The sequence below is a fragment of the Galeopterus variegatus genome, unplaced genomic scaffold (assembly GCF_000696425.1).
Source record: "Galeopterus variegatus unplaced genomic scaffold, G_variegatus-3.0.2 Scaffold6533, whole genome shotgun sequence".
NCBI lineage: Eukaryota > Metazoa > Chordata > Mammalia > Dermoptera > Cynocephalidae > Galeopterus > Galeopterus variegatus.
The window spans coordinates 74902-92097 of NW_007732644.1; the positions used below are offsets into that span (position 1 = coordinate 74902).

Below are 17196 nucleotides of genomic sequence, written 5' to 3' on the forward strand. Positions count from 1 at the left end.
GAAGGTAGGGTGTATTTCTAGCTGAAATCCAGCCTGGGCCTGATCCAACAGGGAGCTCTTTAGTAGAAATGATCCCCAAGAGTTGTTCTACCTTGATGAAAGACACCTGGGCTTTTGTAACCCTGGACAGCTTCAGAGGTTTTACAAAACTTTTCAGGCATTTCTAGACAAGGGAACTCCCATGGCCTCAGGGCAATTCTCTGGAGGGGAAGCTGTAATTCCCACTCAACCAAAACTCATAGCAGCTGGGGGATGGGGCAGTGACCCCCATCAAGCACACAGCATCTATTACAGTTACTTTTATCTTTTTTTTTTTTTTTTTTGTCTTTTGTCTTTTTCCGTGTCCGGCAACGGATCGCAACCCTCAGTGTTGCCCCCGTACCAGACCAGGGACCGGCAACGGGATCGCAACCCTCGGTGTTGCTCCCGCGCCTCGCTCAGCCAGTGAGCGGGAACCGGTCTGTATGTGGGATCCGAACCCTCGGGCGGGAGCGCCGCCGCCAGCGGCGCCGGGCCGGCCCAGTTACTGTTATCTTTGTATATCAAGGCATGTCATACTAGTCAACTAACTCCCAGCTCTATTCCCAACTTAATCATCATCAAAGTACAAAATATTTTTTTCAGCTTCTCTCCTTTACCAGATATTTAAGCAATTTGATATTCTGTACAGCAATGCCTTTAACATACAGAAAATAATGAAATCAAATCATTATATAACAGGATACTACAGTAATAGACCAAATCATTGTGCCATGTGAGTTACACTAGGTGTTGTCATGGCAACCCCAGTTGTAGAAGAATCCCCAAACAGGTTCTGTTTGCCTGCAGATTTTCATCTTAGGCAAACAAATGAATGTGCACTCTGTACTATAAATGATTTCCATTAGAATCCCAAAGGCTAGATATGATATATTCAAGAGATAAGCATCAAGCCCCAGGCTCTTGTTTTTCAGTTTTATTCATTTTAAGATTTGCACATCCAGTGTGAGGGTGGAAAGGCCCCAGAAGGAGAGTTTTGGCTGAGAGAAATAAGTATTGTGATCTACAAGATTTTAGGATCATGGTGTGAAAGGTATATGAGGTTCTTCTCTGATCTCTTGAGTCTGAGGTCACAGCTACCTCCCTGCTTTATTGCAAACTGTGAGTGGGAGGCAGTGTAGGGCAGGGGAGTGACTCCTGTCATGGCTAAGACCTCCCTACCTGTGGGAGCTCAGTTCTCTAGTCTGTAAAATGAACATACAAGATTCAGGGGACATGCAGGGTCCTCCAGAGATCAAGCAAATATTAATAGTTTGACCCAGACTGATGGGATTTTCTTTTTTTGTTGTTTTGGTTTTTTTGTCTTAGTTCAACAAAATCTTGATTAACAGGAACTTAAGAAAACATAAACCTCTCTCAATCACCTGATTTTGTATTTTCAGAGAAGGACACAAATAACTTGTAAAAATTTTGGTTCCTATATGTGATTTAATTAGAAAACCCCCCACACTGCAGAACAGGAACTTGTTCTCGCTTAGTTCCATTGATATGCCTAGTGTGTCTAGTGAAACTTTGAATGATAATGGAAATGTGGCTCGTGTGACTGAGGCATTCAAGGTTTAATTTTATGTTTAAATTAAATTAGATAAATTTAACTAGCCACATGTGGCTAGTGCCTGTTATATTGCACGGTGCAGGTCTACACATTTCCCTGGTATTTCTGTAGACTTAAGCAGCATATTTTGGGTTCCAAACACTGGCTCACTGAAGTTTCACTACATAAAGTTTTTTTTCTTAACATAGCTCCTTAAAAATAACTTCTTTTCTCTCAAACCCTAATTTGGAGATTAACTAGGAGCTGAGTTTTCTTAATCCCTTTTCTTAAAATCAAAAAGAAAATCAAGCAGCATTGGAGCAGTCACTGCTGTTTGGCTGCATGTCTAGGAGAAATAGTTTAGAACCTCGTGAATCTGACCTCATGGATGTTTGTGGCAAACGCTGTCTGCTCCGCCCACACACCAAGCCCTCTCCACGCCAGCTGTTCTAAGTGACTTCCCTTGCCAGCACCTGCCTTTCCTTGCCTGAGGGTTTTCTCTGTCCTCCAGAACATGCTTTCCCACCCCTTAGTCAATCTAGAATTGATGGGGAATTTATCCCTCTCACAGGAACTCTCAACAAAAGACTGAGTGGAGTCAGGGTATAAATTCCCCAGCTCCTTCAACCCTCTAGGAGAATACCCTTGAGGCATGTGTCCAATACCAGCCTCCAGAGTTTCTCCAGGGGCATTAAGTTTCAGGTGCCTCACAACTGGCTTGAAAACACTCAGATTATTGTCTGGCTCACATGTTTGGAGTTCAGTTTGCGTACTCTTCCAGCTCCACTGCCATGGGAACAAGCCCAAGCTAACCTAATGGAAGATAAGCATCCACTCGGAAGAGTCACTTGTCCCAGTCAATGACATCTTAGATCCAACTAAAGCCAAGTGAACCTCAAACGTGAGAAGGAGCACAGCTAATATTAGCAGAGTTTCCTATCTACCCCACTTATAGTAACCCAGCCATAACCAGAAAATCCACCCAGACAACCTCATGAGGAATAATAGATGCTTACTTATTTAAGTCGTTGCTCTTGGGGTTGCTTGTTACACAGCAATAGCCAAATGATGCAGTCTCCAATCCTTTGGTCCCAGACCATACACACATGACAATCTCAGGCTTGAGACCCCCCTAAACTCTACTTTGTCTGTACTTGTTGCTGAACTTCTGAACACTGCTGAAGAAGTAATGAAATCAAGTGACAGCAACTTAATTCATGCCACCAACCCTCACCTGGGTCCTTTGTGCTGTGTAGCAGATCTCCCCCTTATTTCTTGTGGACCGTTCTATTCCAGCCACGGACAACTCCAAAACTTTTTCATATTCCTACTTTTCAATTCTGCCTCCACCTTTCTCACCAGAGGACAGTCGCCTATCCAACTTCTCAGTTCAGATGCAATCTATCTGTGATACGCTACAAAAATGACCACAATTTCTTTCTCTGCTCATGAAGAGGTAGAATCTATTTCTTTAACCCTTGAATATGGGTTAGTCTTATGACTTGCTTTGACCAATGGGACAGTAGCAGAAGCTGGAAAAGGGCTGCTCTTGAAACTCTGGGATACCATATGAACAAGTCTGCTCAGGCTTCTGGATGATGTGGGGACAACTTGCCCAATGACAGACATGTAAGTAAGGTCATCCCACATCTAGCTTCCAGTCGACCCACCAGCTGACCACAGCTGCATGAGCAAGAGACAGAGATCAGCCAAGCCAGCTCAGACCAACCAACCCAATGAAGCATGATCTCAATAAACAGTGGATATTTTAAATAGTAAATTTGAGGTTATTCATTATGCAGTACAAGCTAACTGATACACCATCTGCCAGAATTCTTCCTTTCCACCCTGAAACTTCTTTTCATTAACCCTTCTTCCTGACTCAGACAGAACATCTCTCTTCCTTCCCTATCCAGCAGGATTTCACCCTTTCTCTTGATTCAGTTCTTCCTCACTGTTGGGCCAGCGGAATAGGGGGATGTCAACAAAATGGCACCAGGGCCTCCATCTTGTTGGACCCGCCCCTGGGACTTTCCTGCCCAACCCGAAGGTCACCTTCCAAGAGATCTCCTGCCATCAGAGCAATGGCTCAGGGCCACATCATATTAGGGGAAGCTGAAACTTAACTTTACACAGCTATGCACCACATATGGGGCTGCTGGCCAACAGCGGCCCACCCTTATAAAAACCCCACCTGCCTTTGCCCGGGCACAACTTCCCCAGCCTCACTCCCTTGCAGGCCTGTGGAACATTGCCCGAGAGCGCCCCCATTAAAGCCTACCCTAAATTTACTGCCTGGCTCCTGGTTTTCTTTGCTCCAGGTTTGAGACTTAAAACCTTCAAGATTCAAACCTAACACTCAGAGCCTTGTTTCACTACACATCCCTCTCTTCCATTTTCCTCTGGTTTCTCTTCATTAATTCATACAACATGCTACTATCCTCCAAACAAACATACTATGTCTTAAATCATTACATTTTTCTAACCAGGTTTCTACCCTCATAATCCAAGCATCCCTGGTTCAACAGTAATTTCGTAGTCCCACCTTATCTGGACCTGTCTACAACACCTTCACAAAATGAGTTCTTCTTATAACATAGACTTCTTATTTCTTTCTTTTCTACATTTGTTCTGTCCTTCTCATTATTCTTATCTCTTTATCTCTTTCTGTTCCTCCTTCTTTCTCTCAACCTACCATAGATCTGCGTTCACAGGTTTCTGTCCAGATGTATCAGAAACAGCTTGAAGTCAATGATGTCTAGGATGAGAATCATCTTCCTTACCAAAACCAGTTCCTCCTCTCAACTCGTTTACTTCTCTCAATGGCACCATCTATCTCTGGACCTGTTTTTGAAGTCTCAGGGCTACCACTGAGCCTTTTTTCACTGAGGCTTATATCCAGGCTCCCAACTTATTTCTAGCCTTCCTTCCTTTTCTTCCTTCCTTTTGACTACCTCTAGCTTAAACCATGCCCTCCTTGCCACTATCACTCATTTGTGAAAGTTTCAGAATCAAAATGGAGTAGCTTGTGTTAAAACAAACAAAGAAACAAAAAAACCTTTTTTTTCTGGCAGCTTGCCAGTATGGAGATCTGAACCAATCCCAGGACCAAATGACTTCACTGCTGAATGCTACCAAACATTTAAAGAAGTATTAATACCAATTCTTCTCAAATTTTTCTAAAAACTAAAGAGGAAGGAACACTTCCAAAGTCATTTTACATGGTCAGCATTACCCTTATACCATAATTGGAAAAAGACAAAACAAAAACAACAAAAAGAAAACTACAGATCAATACTCCTAATGAACACAGATGTGAAGATCCTCAACAAAATACTAGCAAACAGAATCCAGCAGCACATTAAAAGAATCACACACCATGATCAAGTGGGATTCATCCCAGGGATGCAAGGATGTTTCATCATACACAAATCTATAAATGTGATACATCATATCAACAGAATGAATGACAAAAATATGATTGTTTCAATAGATGCAGAAAAGGCATTTAATAGAACCAAAAGTCCTTCATGATTTCATGATAAAAACACTCAACAAATTAGGTATAGAAGGAATGTACCCCAACACAATAAAGACCGTATATGACAAACGCTCAGCCAATATCATACTAATGGACAAAAATTGCATGATCATTTCAATAGATGCAGAAAAGGCATTTGATAGAACCAAAACTCCTTCATGATTTCATGATAAAAACACTCAACAAATTAGGTATAGAAGGAATGTACCCGAACACAATAAAGACCGTATATGACAAACGCTCAGCCAATATCATACTAATGGACAAAAATTGAAGGCTTTTCCTTTAAGCGCAAGAATGAGACAAGGATGTCCACTTTCCCCACTCCTATTTGACATAGTACTAGAAGTGGTAGCCAGTGCAATAAGGCAAGAGAAAGCAATAAAGTGCATTCAAATCAGAAAGAAGGAAGTCAAACTATCCCTATTTGCAGATGACATGATCCTATACATAGAAAATCCTAAAGATTCCACCAAAAAATTACTAGAACTAATAAATAAATTCAATACATAGCAGGATGCAAGATCAACACACAAAAATCAATAGCCTTCCTAGTCACCAATAATGCAATAGCCAATGAAGAAATCGGGAAAGTAATCCCATTCACAATAGCTACCCCAAAATGAAGTATCTAGAAGTAAATTTAGCCAAGGAAGTAAAAGAATTCTACAATGAAACTATAAAACACTGGTGAAAAAAATTTAAGAGGACACAAATAAATGGAAAGATTTCCCATGCTCATGGGTTGGAAGAATTAACATCATAACATGTTAATATTACCCAAAGCAATCTACACATTCAATGCAATCCTTACCAAAATACCAATGATATTCTTCACAGAAATAGAAAAAAAATCTTAAAATTTGTATGGAACCACAAAGACCCCATATAGCTAAAGCAATCTTGAACAAAAAGAACAAAGTTGGAGGCATCACACTCCCTGACTTCAAAATATACTATAAAGCTATAGTAACCAAAACAACATGGTACTGGCATAAAAACAGACTAACTGACCAATGGAATTGAATAGAGAGCCCCAAAATAAACCCACACACTCATAGCCAACTGATTTCCAACAAAGATGCCAAAAATATACAGAGGGGAAAGGACAGCCTCTTCAATAAATGGTGATGTGAAAACTGGATATTCACATACAAAAGATTGAAACTAGACCCCTATCTCTCACCATACACAAAAATCAACTCAAAATGGATCAAAGACCTAAATTTAAGACCTGAAACTATGAAATGACTAGAAGAAAACAAAGTGGAAATGCTAATGAAATGGGAGTGGACAGCGCTTTTCTGATGGAGGCTACAAAGACACAGACAACTAAAGCAAAAATACATAAATGGGACTACATCAAACTAAGAAGCTTCTGCACAGCAAGGGACACTATCTACAAAATGAAGATCGACAACCTACAGAATGGGAAAAAGTGCAAACTATACATCAGACAGGGGGCTAATATCCAGAATATATAAGGAACTTAACTCAACAGCAGAAAACCAAATAACCTAATTTAAAAAAATTGGCAAAGGACCTGAACAGACATTCTCAAAAGAAGACATACAAATGACCAACGGGCACATGAAAGAATGTGCCATAATTCTAGTATGTATTTTAGTTTATGGCATATTAGTGTGCCATAATCACTAATCATCAGGGAAATACAAATTAAAATCATAATGAGATATCATCTCACTCTTGTTTTAATGGCTATTATCAACAAGACAAAAAACAGAAAATGTTGGCAAGGATGCGGAGAAAAAGGAAATCTCCTACATTGCTGGTGGGAGTGTAAATTGGTACAGCCACTGTAGAAAACAGTATGGAGGTTCCTCAGAAAACTAAAAATAGATCTACCTTACAACCCACCTATACCACTACTAGGTATATACTCAAAGGAAATGAAATCAATATATCAAAGACACCTGCACTTCCATGTTTGTTGCAGCACTATTCACAATAGTTAAGCAATGGAAAGAACCTAAATGTCCATCAATAGATTAATGGATGAAAAACTGTGGTATATATAAAGAACAAAATACTACTCAGCTATTTAAAAAAAAAAAAAGATACCCTATCATTCACAATAACTTTGATAGGACTGGAAACCATCATGTTAAGTGAAATAAGTCAGGCACAAAAAGACAAACACTGCATGGTATCATTCATATGTGGAATCTAAAAAAAACAAAAAAAAGTGGTTCTCACAGAAGTAGCGAGTAGAATAATGGTTATCTGCAGCTGGGAGGTAGAGAGGAGGAAAAATGGTAGAAAAATGGGTTCACAACTATGCTATCTATCCTAAGTGAATCCTTGTTCAGTATATGCATGTACTGAAGCAAGATAATGTATCCCACAAATGTGTACAAGTAAATATTAAATATTTTGAATAAAGAAAAGAAAAAAATCCCTAACAAGTACACACAGAGAAAGGCCATGAAATGGGGACTGCTCATACATAAATGCATGATAACAAGAACTATCACAAAGGACTCTGCAAAACCACAATCTTGCACAAAGGCCATCACAATCTTACACAAAAAATATCTGGAAGGGCATCTACCCAGCAACTGTCTGTCTAACCTCAGATGGTGTCACCTCTGTTATTGACCTTTGTAGCCAAGGATAATAATCCCCAAACAATTATGTAATCCTCCACAATTTTCCCTTTAAAACCCTTTGTCTTTACCCCCCTGAATATGCACATAGTTCACTATGGCATGCATATGTCCACTGCAATGTTTTATTCCCGATTAAACTTATTATTCTTTTAGTGAGTCTCTCTATTTGTTATTTAGGTTAACACATTTATCAACCACTTCTTAAGAAAAAAGATCGCTAGATCTTTACTAAGCATGGTTCCAGGGACACATTGATGATGAGGTGTGGTCTCACCTGCAATAACATCTTTCCCTGGTTGTTAACACTTTATAAATATAATGTGATGAGTGCTATAATAGAGGCATGAATGTCATAATTCTTAACTGGCCCTTAGCATCCCCCCCTTTCAATAAATTCTTCTGCCAAGACTACATAAATTTTTAAAAAATACTCCTTTGATTGTCATTTTCCCATTGCCTTCTCAGGGTGATCTCAATCCTTCCCAGACCAGGAAAAGTGAACTACTTGCCCCTACCTCTCACCATTCCCCTGCCTCCTTTCCCTACATGTACATGGCTTCTTATGATATTTCCTCCCAGGCTGCCTTCCCTGGGCTCCTCCACCTTCTCTTCCTGATCAAGTCATACCTGTGTTTCAAGGCCCAGCTCAATTGAGATCTCCTCCGAGTCTTCTCCTGGACTTTGTTGAAAGGGATACCCTGCTCCCTCCTGTTTCTGAGTAGTCAGCCCTCACTGTACACTACCTGGACCAGCCATTGTGTGGGAGCCTGTCCTGTCCTGCCCTCCCAGTCACGCCAGCTCAATTGAGATCTCATCCGAGTCTTCTCCTGGACTTTGTTGAAAGGGATACCCTGCCCCCTCCTGTTTCTGAGTAGTCAGCCCTTACTGTACACTACCTGGACCAGCCATTGTGTGGGAGCCTGTCCTGTCCTGCCCTCCCAGTCACGTGAGGTCCCTGAAGGTAAGTAGGCATTTCTCATAGAATCCAGTACTGTGACTTAGAGTAGGCTTCCAAGTCTCCTGAATAAAATGCTAAAATGAAAAAGTGTGTAGACACTTTCTCAGGGCATCTGCTGAAGAGACAAGAGGAAAGTGATAGCTGCCTGGTGCCTTCAAATGCAGCTCTGTTTAGAACCAGGGGTGAGGAAGCTCTAATCACAGCATGTTCCCTTCTGGAACAAGGATCACTTTTGTCCTTTGTGAGCTGGTCACACCACATTGTTTTTTCAGGCCACTTAATGCACTGTAATTACTTATGTCTTTATGTTCTAGCGGGTGTGATATAAGACCTAACTAAACATGAACTCTCCCATTTTCCACTGTGTCTCTGTCTCTGAGTGGCTAATGAAAACAACAATAATAATACCAGGGCTGGCATGGAATGCCCAAAGCCTGATTATTACCTTGCTTCATGTTTGTTCCAGGGAAGAACAGACAAACAGCTGTGGGCAAAGTACAAATTGGGCTACTTTTGTGCAGTCTCATTTTCCAATTTGTTTCACAAAGCTCAATGCATACTTAGTTTCCTGCTAAATTACTATGCTTCTTTGGTTTGGAAAAGCCAGTCTTACCTTAAACTGCAGCAGTGTGTGTACTAAGTGCATGAACAACTTAATTTTCTTATGCTAAGGACACTGAATTCACTGAATGAGAACTACATATACTGAATAAAAAACCATTAGGAGAAAGAAAAGTTCTTATTAAAATAAGATGAGTGAGTTTAGTAAATGACTCATGGTTAAGAAGAATATTTAAAATATTTAATTACCACTATGGGATGGGTGACATCCGATGAGAACGAATTCCTGGCCAGTTGGAATGAAAGCCAACTTTATTTATATATTTTTATTCATGAAAATTGTCAATTTATTCTGGAACTATTCAATTTCCCCTTGATAGGTTAGGCTGAACACAGTAACATTCATTGTGATATATTAAATATAGATAGAAGTCTAAATTTTGTTAAAAAGGCATTTTAATATTTAACATCCCCCCCTGTTTTGTGTGAGGAACTTTATTAATTTATTTATTTTAGAGCCAAACTGGCTTTTTTTTTTGCATGTTCCCTTCTGGAACAAGGATCACTTTTGTCCTTTGTGAGCTGGTCACACCACATTGTTTTTTCAGGCCACTTAATGCACTGTAATTACTTATGTCTTTATGTTCTAGCGGGTGTGATATAAGACCTAACTAAACATGAACTCTCCCATTTTCCACTGTGTCTCTGTCTCTGAGTGGCTAATGAAAACAACAATAATAATACCAGGGCTGGCATGGAATGCCCAAAGCCTGATTATTACCTTGCTTCATGTTTGTTCCAGGGAAGAACAGACAAACAGCTGTGGGCAAAGTACAAATTGGGCTACTTTTGTGCAGTCTCATTTTCCAATTTGTTTCACAAAGCTCAATGCATACTTAGTTTCCTGCTAAATTACTATGCTTCTTTGGTTTGGAAAAGCCAGTCTTACCTTAAACTGCAGCAGTGTGTGTACTAAGTGCATGAACAACTTAATTTTCTTATGCTAAGGACACTGAATTCACTGAATGAGAACTACATATACTGAATAAAAAACCATTAGGAGAAAGAAAAGTTCTTATTAAAATAAGATGAGTGAGTTTAGTAAATGACTCATGGTTAAGAAGAATATTTAAAATATTTAATTACCACTATGGGATGGGTGACATCCGATGAGAACGAATTCCTGGCCAGTTGGAATGAAAGCCAACTTTATTTATATATTTTTATTCATGAAAATTGTCAATTTATTCTGGAACTATTCAATTTCCCCTTGATAGGTTAGGCTGAACACAGTAACATTCATTGTGATATATTAAATATAGATAGAAGTCTAAATTTTGTTAAAAAGGCATTTTAATATTTAACATCCCCCCCTGTTTTGTGTGAGGAACTTTATTAATTTATTTATTTTAGAGCCAAACTGGCTTTTTTTTTTCCTTTTTGTCTTTTTTACTGACCGGTAATGGGATCGCAACCCTCGGTGTTGCGCCCGCACTGTGCTCAGCCAGTGAGCGGGAACCGGTCTCCACATGGGATCCGAACCCTCAGCGGGAGCGCCGCCACGCTCCCAAGTGGTGCACTCTCCATGATATAAATCGTTTTTTGTGTGACCTTTTATCATTTTTTCCCTAACCACTCCCCTCCACATTTCCCACCTCTGGTAGCCTCAGTTCCATTTTCTCCTTTTGAAATTTCAAGGAATTATTGTGATTGCTGTATCTTTTTTCTTTATTTTCATTTCTTTTCTTTTTTCAGCTCCCACTTACAACTGAGGGCATGCAGTATTTCTCTTTCTGTACCTGGCTTATTTCATGTTTCATAATGTTCCTTAATTTTGTCCAAGTTACTGCAAATGGCAGAATTTCATTTCTTTTTATGGTATCATTGTGTATATATACCACATTTTCCATATCCAGTTGTCTGTTGATGGACATTTTGGTTGGTTCCAATTCTTAGCTATTGCAAATAGAGGTGTGATGAACATGGTGGGAGTGCAGGTATCCCTCTGACATGATGATTTCCATTCCTTTGGATATACTCCCTGCAGTGATATTGCTGGATTATATGGTAGTTCTATCTGTAATTGTTCGAGGAACCTCCATACTGTTTTCCATAATGGCTGCACTAATTTACAGTCCCAACAACAGTGTGGGAGGGGTCCCCTTTCTCCTCACCAGCATTTGTTATTCTCTGTCTTTTTGATACTGTCCAGTCCAACTGGCATGAGATGATATCACAATGTGGTTTTAATTTGCAATTCCCTGATACTTAATGACATTGAGCATTTTTTCGTGTGTCTCTTGGCCATCTGTATATCTTCCTTTGAGAAATGCCTATTCCATTCTTTTGCCCATTTTTAAGCAAGTTACTTTTTTTTTTTTTTTGTCTTTTTCCGTGTCTGGCAACGGATCGCAACCCTGAGTGTTGCCCCCGTACCGGACCGGGGACTGGCAACGGGATCACAACCCTCGGTGTTGCTCCCGCGCCTCGCCCAGCCAGTGAGCGGGAACCGGTCTGTATGTGGGATCCGAACCCTCGGGCGGGAGCGCCGCCGCGCTTCCCAAGCGGTGCACTATCCAGTGCGCCACCGGGCCGGCCCTTACTTGCTTTTTTTACCGTTAGGTTGTTTCAGTTCCTTGTATATTCTGGATATTAATCCCTTGTCAGATGCATAGTTTACATATATTTTCTCCCATTCTGTAGGTTGTCTTTTCACTGTTAATTGTTTCTTTTCAAGCGCAGAAGCTTCTTGTTTTGATATAATCCCATTTGTTTATTTTTTCTTTTGTTGCCTTTGATTTCGAGGTCTTGTTCATAAAGCATTTGCCCAGTCTTACTTCCTGAAGTGTTTCTCCTATGTTTTCTTTTAGTAGTTTTATAGTTTTGGGTCTTATATATAAGTCTGTAATTCAATTTGAGTTGATTTGGGTATATGGAAAAAGGTACAAGTCTAGTTTCATTTTTCTACATATTGATGTCCAGTTTTCCCAACACAAATTATTGAAGAGGCAGTCCTTTCCCCAATGTATGCTATGGTTGCTCTTGTCAAATATCAGTTGGCTGATATTTGGATTGATTTCTGGGTTCTCTTCCATTGGTTCCACTGTTCTGAGTGTCTATTTTTATGCCAGTACCATGCTGTTCTGGTTACTATCAATCTGAAGTATAATTTGAAGTCAGATAGTGTAATGCCTCTGGCTTTATTTTTTTGTTCAGGTTTGCTTTGGCTATTCAGGGCCTTTTGTTGTTCCATATGAATATTAGGATACAGTAATTCTCAAATACCAGACCCTATAGAGCAGACTGAGAAGAAATTCCAAGCAACTATCTTAAGGAAACTCAATGAGATATGAGAAGACTCAGATAATATAATGAAATGAGAAAAAAATAATCCAGGATATGAAGGAGGAAATTTACAAATAGATTAATGCCTTAAAAAAGAATGTAACAGAATCATGAAACTGAAAGATTCATTGAGCAAAATAAAAATACAAGCAAGAGCTTAAGCAGCAGGCTAGAACAAGCAGAAGAAATAATTTCTGATATCAAATATAGCCTTTTTGACAGAACCCAAGTGGACAAAAAAGAAAAAAAAGAATTCAAAAAAAATGAAGAAAATCTAAGAGAGCTAACAGACAACCTTATGTGAACAAACATTCAAATCATGGGTGTTTGAGAAGGGAAGCAGTAACAAAAAGGCATTGAAAACCTGTTCAACAAAATAATAATGGAAAACTTCCCAGGTATAGGAAGTGACATGGACCTTCAGATCCAAGAGGCCCAAACAGATTCAATCTAAGAAGTTCTTCTCCAAGACACATTATAGTCAAACTGGCAAAGCTTAAAGACAAAGAAAGAATCCTAAAAGCAGCAAAAGAAAAGCATCAAGTCACCTGTAAGGGAAACCCTATCAGACTAATAGCAGACTTCTCAACAGAAACTCTACAGGCCAGAAGACAATGGATGATATATTCAAAATAATAAAAGAAAAACCCCTCCAGCTGAGAATATTATACCCAGCAAAGCTATTCTTCATAAATGAGGGAGATAGTGTATTTTCTAGACAAGCAAAAACTGCAGGACTTCACTATCACACAACCAGCCCTGCAAGAAATTCCCAAGGGAATCCTGCATCTGGAATCCAAAATGGATAATCCATACCATGAATACATTAGAAGGAACAAAACCCACTGGTAGAACAAAAATGCAAATGAGAAAGAGAGAGAAACTAAATCTTACCACCTCAAAAACCCAACAAACATCAAAGACAATCAATAAAAGGGGAAGAAAGTAACAAAAGATATTTAAAGCATCCAAACAAAAATTGATAAAATGCCAGGAGTAAGATAATACCTCTAAATAACAACACTAAATGTAAATGGATTAAACTCCCACTGAAAAGATATAAGACTGATGGACTGGATTAAAAAGCTAGATCCAACTATATGCTGTCTTCAGGAGACTCACCTTTCCTGTAAAGCCACGCAGACTAATAGTGAAGGGATGTAAAAAGATATACTATGCAAATGGAAACCCAAAATGAGGAGGAGTAGCTATTCTTATATTGGATAAAATAGAGTTTAAACCAGAAACCATAAAAAAGAGTTAAAGAAGGCTACTATACAATAATAATGGGACCTATCCAGCAAAAAGGCATAACAATCATAAATATACATGCACCCAACACCGGAGCACTCAGATATATAAAGCAAATATTATTAGGTCTAAAGAAAGAGATAAATGCCAATATGATAACAGTAGGGACCTGAATACCACTCTCTCAGCACTGGGCAGATCATCTAGGCAACAAATCAACAGAGAAACACAGGATTTGAACCACTCTTTAGACCAATTGGACCTGGCAGATATCTACAGAACATTTCATCCAACAATTATAGAATATACTGTCTTCTAATCAGCACACAGAACATTCTCCTGAATAGACCACATGTGAGATCACAAATCAAGTCTTGACAAATTTTAAAATATTGAAATCATTTCAAGAATCTTTTTGGACTATATGGATTAAAACTAAATATCAATAACAAGCAAAACTCAGGAACTATACAAATACATGGATATTAAACATGTTCCTGAATGACCTATGGGTCAAAGAAGAAATTAAACAGGAGATCAAAAAATTTCTTGAAACTTACTAAAATAAAAACAATCATACCAAAACCTGTGGGATACTGCAAAAGCAGTACAAAGAGGGAAATTTATTGCAATAAAAACTTACATCAAAAGAATAGAAAGATTTCAAATAACCTAATGTTACACCTCAAAGAACTTTAAAAACAAGAAGAATCAATCCCAAAATTAATAGACAGAAAGAAATAATTAAGATCAGAGCAGAACTAAATGAAACAGAGATCCCAAAAACAATATAAAAGATCAACGAAAACAAAAAATTGGTTTTTGAGAAGATAAACAAAATTGACAAGTGGTTAGCTACGCTAACTAAAAAAAGAAGAGAGAAGACTCAAATAAAAAAAGCCAGAAATAAAAAAGGAGACACTACAACCAATAACAGAAATACAATCATTAGAGGCTATTATAAAAAAACTATCTGCCAACAAATTTGAAAACCTGGAAGAAATGAATAAATTGTTGGACACATACAAACTACAAAGACTCAAACAAGAAGAGACAGAAAACCCGAGCAGACTAATAACAAGCAACAAGATTGAAGCAGTAAGCAGTAGTCTCCCAAGAAAGAAAATCTCAGGACCAGACGGCTTTACTGCTGAATTCAGCCAGACCTTTAATGAGGAATTAATACCAATTCTCTTCAAACTGTTCCAAAAAATTGAAACAGAGGCCATTCTCCCAAACACATTCTGTGAAGTCAGCATCACCTGATACCAAAACCAGACAAAGATACAACCAAAAAAAAGAAATCTACAGGTCAATATCTCTGATGAACATAGATAAAAAAATACTTAATAAAATATTAGTAATCAGAATACAGCAACATATCAAAAAAATAACACACCATGATCATGTGGGATTCATCACAGGGATATAAGGAGGGTTCAACATATGCAAGTCAATAAATGTGATACATCACATCAATAAAATCAAAGAAAAAACCATATAATTATCTCAACTGATGCTGAAAAAGCATTTGACAAAATTAAACATTGCTTTATGATAAAGACACTCAGCAAATTAGGTATAGAAAGAATCTCAACACAATAAAAGCCATATATGACAAACCCACCACCAGTACCATCATGAATAGGGAAAAGCTGAAAGCATTTTCTTTGAGACTGGGAACAAGAGAAGGATGCCCACTCTCACCACTCTTATTTAACATAGCTGTGGAAGTTCTAGCCAGAGCAATTGGGCAAGAGAAAGTAATAAAGGGCATCCAACTTAGAAAAGAAGAAATCAAACTGTCCTGTTTACAGATGACATGATCTTATACATAGAAAAACCTAAAGACTCCACCAAAAAACCTCTTAGAGCTGGTAAATTCAGTAAAGCTGCAGGATATAAAATCAATATTAAAAAGTCACTAGCTTTTCTATACACCAACAATAAATTAGCAGAAAAAGAAATCAAGACTCTACCAAAAAACTCTTAGAGCTGATAAATGATTTCAGGAAAGTTGCAGGATACAAAATCAATACCGCAAAATCAGCAGCGTTTTTATACTCCAATAATGAGCTAGCAGAAAAAGAAATCAAGAAAGCAAAAACATTTACAATAGTCACCAAAAAAATAAAATACCCAGAAATCAATTTAAACAAGGAGGTGAAAGATCTTTACAATGAGAACTAGAAATCACTGCTGAAAGAAATTAAAGTGGACACAAAAAAATGGAAAGACATTCCATGCTCTTGGATTGGAAGAATAAACATTGTGAAAATGTCCATACTACCCAAAGCAATCTACAGATTCAATGCAATCCTCATGAAAATATCAATCACATTCTTTGCAGAAATTGAAAGCCAATTTTAAATAATCAGCAGTTGTTTCCCTACATTTTAGCTAAATATTAGCATACAGGACACATCATTCTTTGTAATGACACTTTTTGGGATCTTTGTTTATCCACAGGTAACCACATGGAATTGACCTTCAAGTGCCCATGTGATAATTTTACAAATAAATGAATCATGGATGCTAAATATCTACATACGGGGCTAAATTATCAATAAGGGGATTTAGAAATGTCTAAATAGTCTTGACTCTTATGGTTCATGAGTCTATTGCCTGTCCAGATAAGTGCTTGTGGCAGTATGCAGAAGAGAGTGGGGATAAGGTAGATAAAATAACTGTGTGAAAGGTCTTTTTATTTTCCCCATAAAAAGCACCGAGTTTAAATATTTTCTAAAACTATGTGTATGGTACTCCATGTAATTAAGGTGCAGGGGTCCTAGCAGATGAAACACAAATGTGGACTCTCTATTAAACACTTAGGGAAATGAAGCAGTTTGATCATCAAGAAAACATGCTGCTTGTGAGTCTTATGGGGCAATAAAAATTGGCAAAATAAACAATTCTAAACACCTTCATAATCATCATGCTGAAAGTATACCTGTACTCCAATGTCTATTGCAGCACTATTTATAATAGCCAAGAGTTGGAACCAGCCCAAATGTCCATCATCAGATGACTGGATAAGGAAACTGTCTTATATCTCCACAGTGGAATACTACTCTGCTATAAAAAAGAGTGAAATACTACCATTCGCAACAACATGGATGGACTTAGAAAAAATTATATTGAGTGAAATAAGTCAGGCACAGAAAGAGAAATACCACATGTTCTCACTTATGTGTGGGAGCTGAAAATAAATAAATAAATAAATAAATACATATACAAACAAACAGTGGGGGGATGGGGTGGGAAAGAAGACACAATAATCACAACAATTCCTTGAACTTGCTAAGACAAGTGAATAGATATGATGTTGATGGGTGGG

The 17196-nt window shown here is 38.3% G+C and overlaps 1 protein-coding gene across 1 annotated transcript in view; it reads right to left on the bottom strand.

Moving 5' to 3' along the window:
* PLCB4 (phospholipase C, beta 4) overlaps nucleotides 1–17196 on the bottom strand; it is a gene marked incomplete at its 5' end in the record, with an annotated part of 85642 nt that overhangs the window by 32839 nt on the left and 35607 nt on the right. The window lies entirely within an intron of this gene.